General features: G+C 38.9%; 1 long non-coding RNA gene across 6 annotated transcripts in view; it reads right to left on the minus strand.

The window, feature by feature from the left end:
- Positions 1-2,748: 2,748 nt before the first annotated feature.
- The window catches only part of LOC120408193, a 64,274-nt gene continuing 54,895 nt past the window's right edge, over positions 2,749-12,127 (minus strand). For 5 of the 6 annotated variants that reach the window (XR_005600501.1, XR_005600498.1, XR_005600502.1 and 2 more), the window contains exons 5-6: positions 9,491-9,614; positions 3,459-3,686 (exon numbers count right to left, since the gene is read on the minus strand). This is a non-coding gene — a long non-coding RNA (uncharacterized LOC120408193). Of the gene's footprint in view, positions 2,885-3,458; positions 3,687-9,490; positions 9,615-12,127 lie in introns of those variants that run through there. The other variant, XR_005600500.1, reaches the window with a different exon arrangement.

Genomic DNA, 12,127 nt, shown 5'->3' on the forward strand with positions numbered 1-12,127 from the left:
CAACACTGGAAAGCTCTGTCAGCATGTTTATTGCCTTTATGATCTAGCTCAGTAAATGAGGAGAATGAACAGAGTTTTTGCATCTTTTGTCCACACCAAGAAGAATTAAGTAACAACTACAAAATAGATGGTTGGAGTTAGCCAATGTAACTTCTTAGCATTCTCTGGATGAACATACACCATTTAACTCCCTCTAATCTGTTATTCCATTTTATTTTATTACCTCAAGCCAGAACCACCCATACATAACTCTTCTCAGATGCCCCAGTGCTATCTCTTTCTACCAAAATAATATGCTGCTGAATATTTAAAGGAACTCACTTACTCCTTGGATTGAGACATCAAATGGAAAGACCATAATCAAAGAGTTATGGTGAATCACAAAGAACTGAGTTGTGAGAGTGACCAATGAGATACCACTGGGATCTCTGATGACCATTGTTGCGAGGTAGGTACACCGTGTCATGCAGTGTCAGATCGAGGTGGATTATCCAAATGGGTATTTGACAGCCTAAGTGACCTGGTCTATGCAGTGGCCTGGCAGCTCACGGCAGTATTTCCCAATGGTCAGAGTCAGTAAGACTGTCCTTTCAATGCTGGTAGTCTCATTGGCTCTGCCAACTCTCCTCTGTTGGCAGTCATTAGGGTGTATACAGCGGTCTCAACCTAGCTGGTTTCTGTGTCCTGGAGCTCTGGCTGCCTCCAACACATGTCTGCTCTCTGTGGTAGTCAGCCTAGACTGAGCTGAGCTATTCCCTTTTATATTCAGGTTCCAGTTGGAGTGAGGCTTCCTCCTCTAACAGCCTAGACTGAGCTGAGCTATTCCCTTTTATATTCAGGTTCCAGTTGGAGTGAGGCTTCCTCCTCTAACAGCATGCAGTTAACGCTGGCTGAACTGGTGCTGGTGAATAGGTACAACCATTCTTAGGGTAGAAATTTCAAGAGCTCCTAAATGACTTAGGAGTCTAAGTCCCATTTTAGAAATGACTTAAGAGCCTAACTCCTGTTGAAAAATGGCTATTAGGCACTTTTGAAAAATGTTTATGCATATTTAATTTCTTCATTTATGATCTGGAAGATGGGGCAAAGAATACTTTAATGATCCACATTATACACAAGGACCTAGAGAAATGGTGTGCATAACCGAGTAAAGTTCTCCAGAATCTAAGCTTTCATTTAAAAAATAAAGTTTCAAACCTCCATAGAATCATTGATATGTAGGGCTGGAAGGTACCTCAAGAAATCACTGAGTCTATTCCCCTGCACTGGGACAGGAGACTTTGCCTGATGACCAGCACACTTACCCCAGCCCTATTTCCTTTCCATGATCAACCCTCTCCTGAGTTTATCCTAGCAGATTGACCTTTGAATATCCGCTTCCTTAAAGTGGCCTTCAGGCCCATTATTGTGTCTCCTAGGCTTTAGGACTGCTGTGGAATCTAGGACTTCTCATGTAGGCCATACAGTGTTACTCAAAGTTGGGTAGATCAAGAATTTTCCAATGCAGCAGGCTACAAGTCCTGCAGACAAATTACTGTACCATCCTGGAACTGGCTGGAAGAAGTTCAATGTAACATCTTGAAATTGTGTCAATTTTGCCAAAATTCCATTGTGGAGAAAAAAAAGGAGAAAGAAGTTCTGATGATGTTAAACATCCTATTTTGATATTTTTGGAAAGAAACATTCTATTTTTTTCATTTTAAATTACTTTTCATTTTGAATTTTTCTTTAACCTGTATTATGTTATACACTATAACAATAGGGAAGTAAAAAGTCAATCAAAACAAAATGTTTCAATTTACCCAAAATTATTTCCTTTTTAAATTTTGGGGTTTTGTTCAGATTTGGAATTGTCACATTTCAAAAATCTGGAAATCCTTTGTAAACCAGTATTTCCAACCTCTGCATGGCTACTATGTACCCTACATGTATATTCCTCAGCTGAAAAGCTTGAAAGCATCACCAGAGAGTGAAGAGGTCTGTGAAGACAGGCGGTTAGCTAAGAAAACTTATTGGAGAAATCATAGAGAAAGGTAGCTACTGAGAGAAGAGAATGGGCAGGCAGACAAAAGGAAATGAAAAAGATTAATTAAACCTACAAAGTCTGATAGATTTGAGGCCTTATCCAAATCAAACTTTGAGGTTCACCCCTGCTATTAGTTATAAAAGCGCTGAAAATGCAGTTGGCAGCATTATACTATAAGCTTTCATGTCCCAATGGGAAGGTTTCCAGTAGTTACTTGCTAAAAATTACTAACTGTGAGTTACACATCAGTCATTCATAGCTGCACATTTATTGACAAAAATTGTTTTCCACCTGGAATAATGTATAAAGAAATAATGTGCACCACATCTGTAAATGCCAGTAGTTTCAATAAATTTTTTCACTGGATATTTATATAGGCTTGTTATTTAAGATTCCCATAAATGTAAATGAAGACATGTTTTATTCTGCCACAGCATGCTTTATAAAAAGAATTCAGTTCACACAGAAATGAACCGTTCAGGTTCCTCCCCCACCCCCCAGACATGAGCACTGGTGTGGTAACTGTAGCCAGGAAAGTTGGATGCAGCTCAATCGACCATATCTCTAACATTTTCCTTTTATAATCCCTATTTTCACATCAGTACAATGAGAACATGCATGCTGTGTATCCTGGTTTCTTTCTTTGTTTCCTAAGCCACGCGTGTGCAACCAGAGGAATATGCTTTGTTTCGTTTGAGAGTGCTTGTGTGAACATCAAGTTCTCTGCAACAGCAGGATTGGCAAGTGAAAAAGGCTGAGGGTTCTCTCTACTTGTAACTCTTATATTGTTCTTGAGAAGAAACCATAATGAAGCCTTCCTCTCCTCATCAGTAAGTGAGGACTCAGAGTATGTCTTCACTGCAAGCAAACAAAAAAAATTTATTTCCTTAACTCAGGTTAGTTAACTCACTTTAGCTAATGCAGGATAAAATAACAGTGGAGGCATGATAATTTGGGCTAGGAGCTTGAGTTCAAACCCTGGCTACCCTGTAGGCTTTAACTCAAACTGCTAACCCAAGCTGAAAATCAAGTTGCCATATCTTCACTGCTATTTTAAACCAATTTAGTTAACCCAAGTTAAGAACACACCTTTCTTAGCAGTGCAGACGTACCATTAGTGCATTGTTAATCACATGGCCATCTCTGATAGCTTCTAGATACCTTAATATGTAGCTTAAAGAAGGATCATAACCACATATGTGTCAAGGGTTGAAGTAACAAACGAAGAATAAAATATATCCTTCAACCAGAAAAAGAAATATACAACTAAATAAAGTAAAACTGAACAACAGAAATCAAACCAACTGTAATATATATTTCCTTTTGTTCAATTTCAGTTTATTTATTTGCTCCATATAAGCAAAACAGCTGTAAATTGCAACCATCCATCTCAGAATACAATGGTATAATTTGCCAAAGCAATTCAGTTACTATGTGTCATGCTGCAGTGTAGCAAATGGTTAAAAAAATCCAATTCTCAAGAGGCAGTCTGCCACCGATGGTACAGGCATAAGGAGCAAGGCCAGAAAATGAAACTGGCGTACTACTGGTGCTTGAGGCCTGAAGCGCTTTCTTCTTTGCTCTCTTCACTCTTCTCTCTTCCAGTCACCTGTCTTCAACCCCTTTGACTCCCTGGTGCAGCGCAACCCTTCAGCGCAGCCTGACAAACAAAATAATGTAACCCCATGCACTTTGTTACTCAGAAAAGTATATTGAAGCCAACTTTGCGGCCTGACACTTGTTTCAAATTAAAAAAAATATAAGAGAGTATAGGGTAGGGTTTTTTTAAAGACCTCAGAAGCAAAGCCTGGAACACCGGAAATTATACATGTTAAATGAATGTCTATTATTGTGATGTTGCAATCATCATACATCTCCATTTTCTCACCACTCTGTATAATTAGATATAATTGCACATACAGACATTTATGATTGAACCGTGGAATGGAAACATTTGCTGTTTGATTATCTTTCATGTTCCTACACATTAAATTTGAAATACTATGTTTTAGCTGAGCATTTTAAAACAGAGTTGAGGAAATACCTCCAAACATTGAGATTTTACAGCTATTTTCTGCATTCCATATATTAACACAAGGCTCACCAATAAAGATTGTCATTGTTTATAATATTAAGTAGTGTCTTACATTAAGTGTAATTTTCAGCTAATGTGTGTTTCATGACAACTCAAGCATGGACAGTTATTTATATTTAAATTGATGAAGTAATATATAGTTTCCCTGGGTTAGCTCATGCCCATGACTCTATGCAAGGACACTTCCAATTCCATGTTTATCATACATAGGACGTAGCACTTGCTAGAACTTTATCACAGAGCAGTGGAATCACAAACTGCTAATGCTGCCAGGTCATTAAATATTCATTCACCTGCTTTACAGATTGAGCACAGAAAAATTTAAATTATTCAGCTAAAGCCACACAGCCAGTCAGTGTAAAACTGGGATTAGATTAGAACTCAGTAGTTCCTGGCCTCTGGCTCTGTGTTCAACCCACTACAACAAGCGGCCTTTTACATATTCCATATAACTATTAATATCACGCCTTTTGTTATAACTATCAATTTATTTGGGGACAATAAAATTACAGGCAAATCCTAGGTAATGCCAGGGCTGAGCCCAGCACCTCTAGGCTTGGCAGTTCATAGCCCCAGCACATCTGGGTTTCCTGCATCAGTTATGAAAGTAAAAATTGTTTGAGCCCTTGAACCACTTTCATTACAAACTGAGCACTGGGTAAAAGGATCCATCAAAACAATCTATATTAGATGGCACCATGACACAATCATAAAAGGGTCTTGAAGCACAATCTTCAAAGTGGCATGACATAATTAATGCTAAAAAAATTTCATTGGTGATGGTGGGAAGAACCAATTTTAGGCCTGAACCTTGCTACTGATAGCATGGCTATTGACTTCTTTGGTAATCCACACATGTGCAGCAGTCCTCCAGGCAGGGGCGGCTCTATTGTCGCCGAAGCCACGGGACCGAAGGCTGCCTGACTGCTGCCCTAACAGCGACCGGCAGACTGCCCCCCTCGGCTTGCCACCACAGGCACGCGCTTGCTGCGCTGGTGCCTGGAGCCGCCCCTGCTCCTGGGTGTTAACAATTGAAGAATCTGGACCTGCACATTTATTCTTAAATCTGTGCAATCTTAGCAAGTCTGGAGGAGGAACACATGGGTGATGTGCACAATGAGAAGATTTACACCTTTGTAGTATAAGAAAATGGACAATGCAAAGAAAAGGAAGAGGCGGCTTTTATTTGCATTAAAAGTGTTTTAAGTTTTATGTCTAGAACATCTTAAGCATTTAAAGTTTTAACACAGAAAAAATATCCCATGTACCTACTCTATGGGCCTCGGCACTGACCCCTGCACATTACCCTGATCCCCTTCCATGCACAAGCCTCCTGCCTCCTCTGTGTACTTCATCAGAGACCAACATTGCTATCCTCTGTGTGTGCCCCAGTTCCATACCTCCAGTCCATATCCCTGCCACACTCCTCTCACCACATTTCCTATGCTCTATGGCCTGCCATCCATGACTCCTCCCCATTTCGCAGCAGCTCAGTGTGTAGTAAGCAGTGGCCAGCTTATATTCATACGTTTTATTTGCTCTGGGGGAGTTAACTGCAGGCAATGTGAAACAGGAAAAAACAAGTATAAGATATCCATGGTCAGGTCATCTGCAAAAACTGAACCTGGGCTCTCTGGATGTAAAAGCACAAGCCTCTGCTTCCCGAGCTGGAGGGAGGAGGAAGAAGACAAAACAGAGGATATGCTGCACCCTGCCACTTTAAGGCATGCTGTTGTCTGTCTCTGCTTCTTAGTCTAGATGTAGGCCTAGACATTTCTTAACCTAACTTCCAGGCAAGGCAGGAAAGAAAGAGCTCCCTTACCTTTTGGGGGCCCACACATAATATCTCTACGTTCTTAGCTAACTCCTTCTCTCCATACCCTAATGTGTGATCGCCCCATCATAAGTGCTTTATATTATATATTAGGGCTATCAAGAGATTAAAAAAATTAATTGTGATTAATCACGCGATTCAGTTTTTTTTCTACATTTTCAAATATACTGATTTAAATTACAACAGAGAATACAAAGTGTATAGTGATCGCTTTATTTTTATTACAAATATTTGCACTGTAAAAAATAAAATAAATCGTATTTTTCATTTCACCTCATACAAGTACTGTAGTGCAATCTCTTTATCATGTCAGACAAACAAACTTGGTTAAAATTTGCAGGAGATAATGCTGTCTGCTTCTTGTTTACAATGTCACCTGAAAGTGAGAATAGGTGTCTGCATGGCACTGTTGTAGCCGGCATTGCAAGATATTTACGTGCCAGATGCGCAAAAGATTCATGTGTCCCTTCATCTTCAACCACCATTTCATAGGACATGCATCCATGCTGATGATGGGTTCTTCTCGATAATGATCCAAAGCAGAGCAGAACCATGCATGTTCATTTTCATCATCTGAGTCAGATGCCATCAGGAGAGGGTTGATTTTCTTTTTTGGTGTTTCGGGTTCTGTAGTTTCTGCATCTAAGTGTTGCACTTTTAAGACTTCTGAAAGCATGCTCCACACCTCATCCCTCTCCAACTTTGGAAGGTACTTCTGATTCTTAAACCTTGGGTCGAGTGCTGCAGCTATTTTTAGAAATCTCACATTGGTATCTTCTTTGAATTTTGTCAAATCTGCTGTGAAAGTGTTCTTAAACCAAACGTGCTGGGTCATCATCTGAGACTGCTATAACATGAAATATATGGCAGAATGTGGGTAAAATAGAATCGAAGACATACAGTTCTCCCCCCCAGTAGTTCAGTCACAAATTTAATTAATGCATTATTTTTTAATGAGCATCCATCAGCATGGAAGCACATGCTCTAGAATGGTGGCCTGAACATGAAGGGGCATATGAATGTTTAGAATATCTGGCACATAAATACCTTGCAACACTGGCTACAAAAGTGCCATGTGAATGCATGTACTCACTTTCTGGTGACATTGTAAATAAGAATCAGGCAGAAACATCTCTTGTAAATGTAAACAAACTTGTTTCTCTTAGCGACTGGCTGAACAAGGAGAAGGACTGAGTGGACTTGTAGGCTCTAAAGTTTTATATTGTTTTGGTTTTAAGAGCAGTTATGTAACAAAAAAATCTACATTTATAAGTTATACTTTCATGATAAAGAGATTGCACTACAGTACTTGTATGAGGTGAATTGAAAAACACTATTTCTTTTGTTTATCATTTTTACAGTGCAAATATTTGTATTTAAAATAATAATATAAAGTGAGCACTCTACCCTTTTTATTCTGTGTTGTAATAGAAATCAATATATTTGAAAATGTAGAACACATCTGAAAGTATTTAATAAATTTCAGTTGATATTCTATTGTTTAACAGTGTGACTAATCATGATTAATTTTTTTAATCACGATTAATTTTTTTGAGTTAATCGCGTGAGTTAACAGCAATTAATTGACAGCCCTATTATATATCTTTGTCATTTCCATCACAACCCACCATTAAACTGTACTTTCTGATGTCTGAATCAGCTCTCCCAAAAGCAGCATCCCCTGCTGGGTTTACTATTGGAATGATAAAATCAATGGCTATAGCCTATTTAGGAAGGATCATGCGGGCAAGGCACTCTGTCAAAATGGCATTATCTGTTTCCGAGTCACTGATAGCTTGGAAGAAAATGATCTTGAAATCTTATAGATCAATTTCCTGACAGATAAAGCACAAGATGGGTACTAGTTGGTGTCTGCTCCAGACCACCAAACCACACTAGGGAACAAGATGACTGCCTCCTTATGCACCTATCTAAGATCAAGATCATGTGTGATCATGGGGGACTTTACTATGAGTGACATATGCTGGAGGTCTCGTGCTGGCAGAACTAACTCAAAAAGCATTGCAGCCAACAGGGGGGGAATTCTATATTAGATCTTTCCTAGCAGATAAAGAGTAACTGATCACATAACTATAAGTTAATGGTAGCTCAGGTACAACTGATCATGACTTGATCACATTGATAATGTGCGAGCAGAATGAAATCCGAATTAGTAATACATATACTTGGTGCTTTAATAGAACCAATTTTCACAAAGCCAAAAACAATTATGAACCAAACCAGCTGGTAGTAAGAGTTTAATAAAAATAAAAATGTGAATGATAATTGAGACTCATTTAACAACACCTTACTAGATGCCCAAAAAATTACAACCCCACAGTTTAGTAAGAAGTTTAGTAGTCATCCTCCAGCAAAATACTTCAGGACCAGACTCCAAAGAGAAACTGCTGAACTTCAGTTCATTTGCAAATTTGACACCATCAGCTCAGGATTAAACAAAGACTGTGAATGGCTAGCCAACTACAAAAGCAGTTTCTCCTCCCTGGGTGTTCACACTTAACTGCTAGAAGAGGGCCTCAACCTCCCTGATTGAACTAACCTCGTTATCTCTAGCCTGCTTCATGCTTGCTTATATATACCTGCCCCTGGTTCAAAGGCTGCATGGACATGGACGTGATCCAAACCCAAACCCTCCATCATATTTATGCATGAATTTATGTAGAAGTTCAAGATTTGCAGCTTGTCACCCACCCCCATGCCCTCCAAACATTGTCTAATTCAAGATCAATTGCAGGCACTTTTAAACCTTAGTCAGCACCCACAGGACTTTGCTTGAAGAGACTGGTCGGAGGATCTGGTGAATAATCTCCTGAACAGCTAGATCCTACCTCCTCTACCTGCCTACTTTGTAGACTATGTTGGCCAACTCTGATTCCCCCAGCGGAGTGGAATCTGTGGGCAGCATGATACATTGTGCCCCTACTCCCAAGGTTGAGTTTCACAAGGTTCCAAGGGAAGGAAAGAATAGGGCCCATCACATGTTACTGTCCAGAGAATGCAAGACTTATAGATCCCTTCATGTGTTAAAGAGCAGGAACAAGAATTAAGGATCCAAATTCATCTCTGGTGTAACTGCATTGAAGTGGCAGTTCTACCAGGGATGAATTGAGCCTCCATTAATATCTGAAGAGGTATCTCAAGACATTTATCTTTGCTTGCTACTGTGTGTGGGGGTGGGGGGGTTAAGATTTTATTAAATTATAAAAGCTACGGATTTTTCTTTTTAAAAAAATGTAAAGTATGTCTGAGTGACACATAATTGGATTTTAATATCATTACAAGTTTGTAATTCTCTCCGCATAGCTGAGGTTTTATACTTTAACAGGGTTGTAACAAGCCAGCATCTGGCTAATTCAAATGTTTAAAAATTAGAGTGTTTGGCCTAGTCCTGTTGTATACAATTCAGCAGATGGGGCTTCCCCCCTTTCTCTTGGGAGACTATTCCACCACTCAATATGTCTCTTGCAAGAATGTTTTTTTCTGGTGTTCAGTTTTCCTTTGCTCAGTTTCTTACCTCTTACTCTTAGCCATAGTTGCTCCCATATTTGTGGGAGCCAGCTCAAAGCAGCAGCACTTTCTGATGTATCTACTTCATTACTGAAAATCTTGTCTTAGGGATGGAGTGTGGGCAGCACACCCTGAAATGACAGCAGAGAATGTAACTTTCACCATGGAGTCACAAGCAGTATGGGGACCAGAATAGACCACATACACCTTTCCACCTCTCAGAGTTTTCCACCTCTGCATTTGGCAGTGCACTCTGTCAGACCTGCTCTTCAGCCCATATGCAGTCTGTGCTCATTTTGCATGAGCTGCAGTCACCCTGAACATTATAGACGTGGCATCACACCAGTAGGCCCCATGCTGGGTGGGCAGTAGGAAAGATTTTTATCTTTGTTAAATTAAAGAATGCAATATATCTGAAGGAAAAATGATTAACGAAGCAGCAGGATACTGTGACCTCCTGCTAATATTAATAAATTCAACACCTCTATAGCCAGCCTCATCCGAAGAGGCACTGATCATAACTTGTCATCTTATGAACATTTTAATATAAACTTTAGGTTCATTACATTTTTATGGAAATTTAAATCAGCCTAGAGTGTAGACCTTCTTCAATAATGAGCATGAAAATGCAAAGGGATTTTGACTATTAGTAGATATTGGTGACACAGGGGCCCACAGCTTAGCAATAACAGAGCTGCAAGCTATTATTAGGTTCTTTTAACAAGATCAGGTCAGTAAATTCTTTAAACACATAGTAGGATTGTTCTAAAATATGAAAAAAGTAAGAGTATTTGCCATCTCATTTACGTAATAAATATGTTTTCTTCCCTTTAATGTCTTCCCTTTCTTCCCTTTGATATGATGTTTATTATGAAATACCTCTTGATTAGATACAAATTTCCCAGTCAATTTACTTTCACAACTCTATTTAATAAAGCATAATATTTCTATTGCTATAAACTATCTCTTGAGACAAGCAATGAACCTCAATCACCATTCAAATATCCTTGAATTTATTACCAACTCATTGCATGATCCCCTGTGCGAAGGTGATGCGATGACAAATTATACATTAGAAAACCCATGACGATAGATGCAAAAATATTTTAAAGCAAATTAACATAGTTTTGGACTGATTCAAGCTTTTAGTCACAATTTAGGTTTCAGCAGTCATGACCCTGAGGCTGGAAATCAATTGCTGCTGTAAGTTTCTGGGACATCAGAAGGCCTTTGAGAAGAATATTAATTTTAATGAAGCAGCAAAGAGAGTTTAGAAGCTAATATTTTTTTCTTTCTGCCAGAGTTTAAAACCTATGGGAACTGCTACACTTTTAAAATATATCCTAAGTAATATTTTTATTAAAGCTTTTCATTTGACAAGAATCTCTTCAACAGTTAAACAGCTAATCCTCTTCTGCGCCTTCCCTTCCAGCAGGCCCAATCCAGGGAGGTGCTGCACACCCTTCCCTCTAATGGTAGATTCACCATTTTACAGGAGATTGATGCTACACTACTGATGTCAATAGGAGTTTTACTACTGACTTCAAAGGAGAAGGAACAGGCCCAAGGAGCTCCCAGCAGCACCTTAGATTAGCACTGTGAAAATCTGCTTAACTTTACAGTCTAATACAACATTGTATTTATATCAGATCCATACTGTGAGCCCATGTTACAAGAGAAAAAAAGTGTCAAGATTAGAGCTAGTCAAAATTTTTCCAAAGGAATCGTTTTCAGTTGAAAATGTTGAGGTCTATGGAACCGATGCAGCCTGTGAGAACTTGTAAATTTCATAGAAACTTTCAGTGGAAACCAGGCAGGCATCAAATCAGCATTTTCCAATGGAAAATTGTTCCGCTGGAAAATTTTCGACCAGCTCTAGTCCTGACACTTGTGACTGATGGGTGGGCAGGTGGCTGCCTGGCTCCCTGACTGACCATTTCTCTGCCGAGAATTTTTCAAAAAATTGAATTCTGTGGAAAATTTCATGTTTTCAGTTTGGAATGAAACCTCACTCCCCCCTCAGAAATGAGCCTTTTTCCACAGAAAAAGTGAAGTGAAATTCAAATATTTGAACTGCTCAAGGCAGGACTTCACTCCCAGGTAGCTCCAAAGGAAATATGATTGTGACCCTCCAGGGTTAGTGTCTATTAAATACCTTTTACCGACATTTGGAGCAAAGACAGGCTGTGCATAAGAATGTGGTTGATTCAGCTGCATGATTTGTAGATGTCACCAAGTTATTTTGATTAGTCTTTAAGAAAGTTCAGAGAGACCTAAATCATCTGAGTGAATGGTCAATACAATGGCAAATGGAATTCAGTGTCAAAACATGTGAAGTAACTCACATGGGATGGAAAGATTTAAACTGTTCATACTCCTAAAAAGGTTCTAAAAAATGAGCTGGTCAGAAATTGGAATTTCTATCCTGTAGGAAATTCTGACATTTCAAAATTTATTTTCTTTCTGAATCAGAACAAAAGGGATATTGCAAAATTAGAGGTGGTTCAGTGAAGGGTGATGAAAATTATCAAAGACCTAGAAAAACTCACAGTTGAGTAACTGAAAAGATTGGGTTGTTTTCTTTAGAAACAAAACAACTATGATACATGACTAAAGTATCTAAAAATAATGAATGTTAAAGATA

This window comes from Mauremys reevesii, linkage group 6 (assembly GCF_016161935.1).
Source record: "Mauremys reevesii isolate NIE-2019 linkage group 6, ASM1616193v1, whole genome shotgun sequence".
NCBI classification, from domain to species: Eukaryota; Metazoa; Chordata; order Testudines; family Geoemydidae; genus Mauremys; species Mauremys reevesii.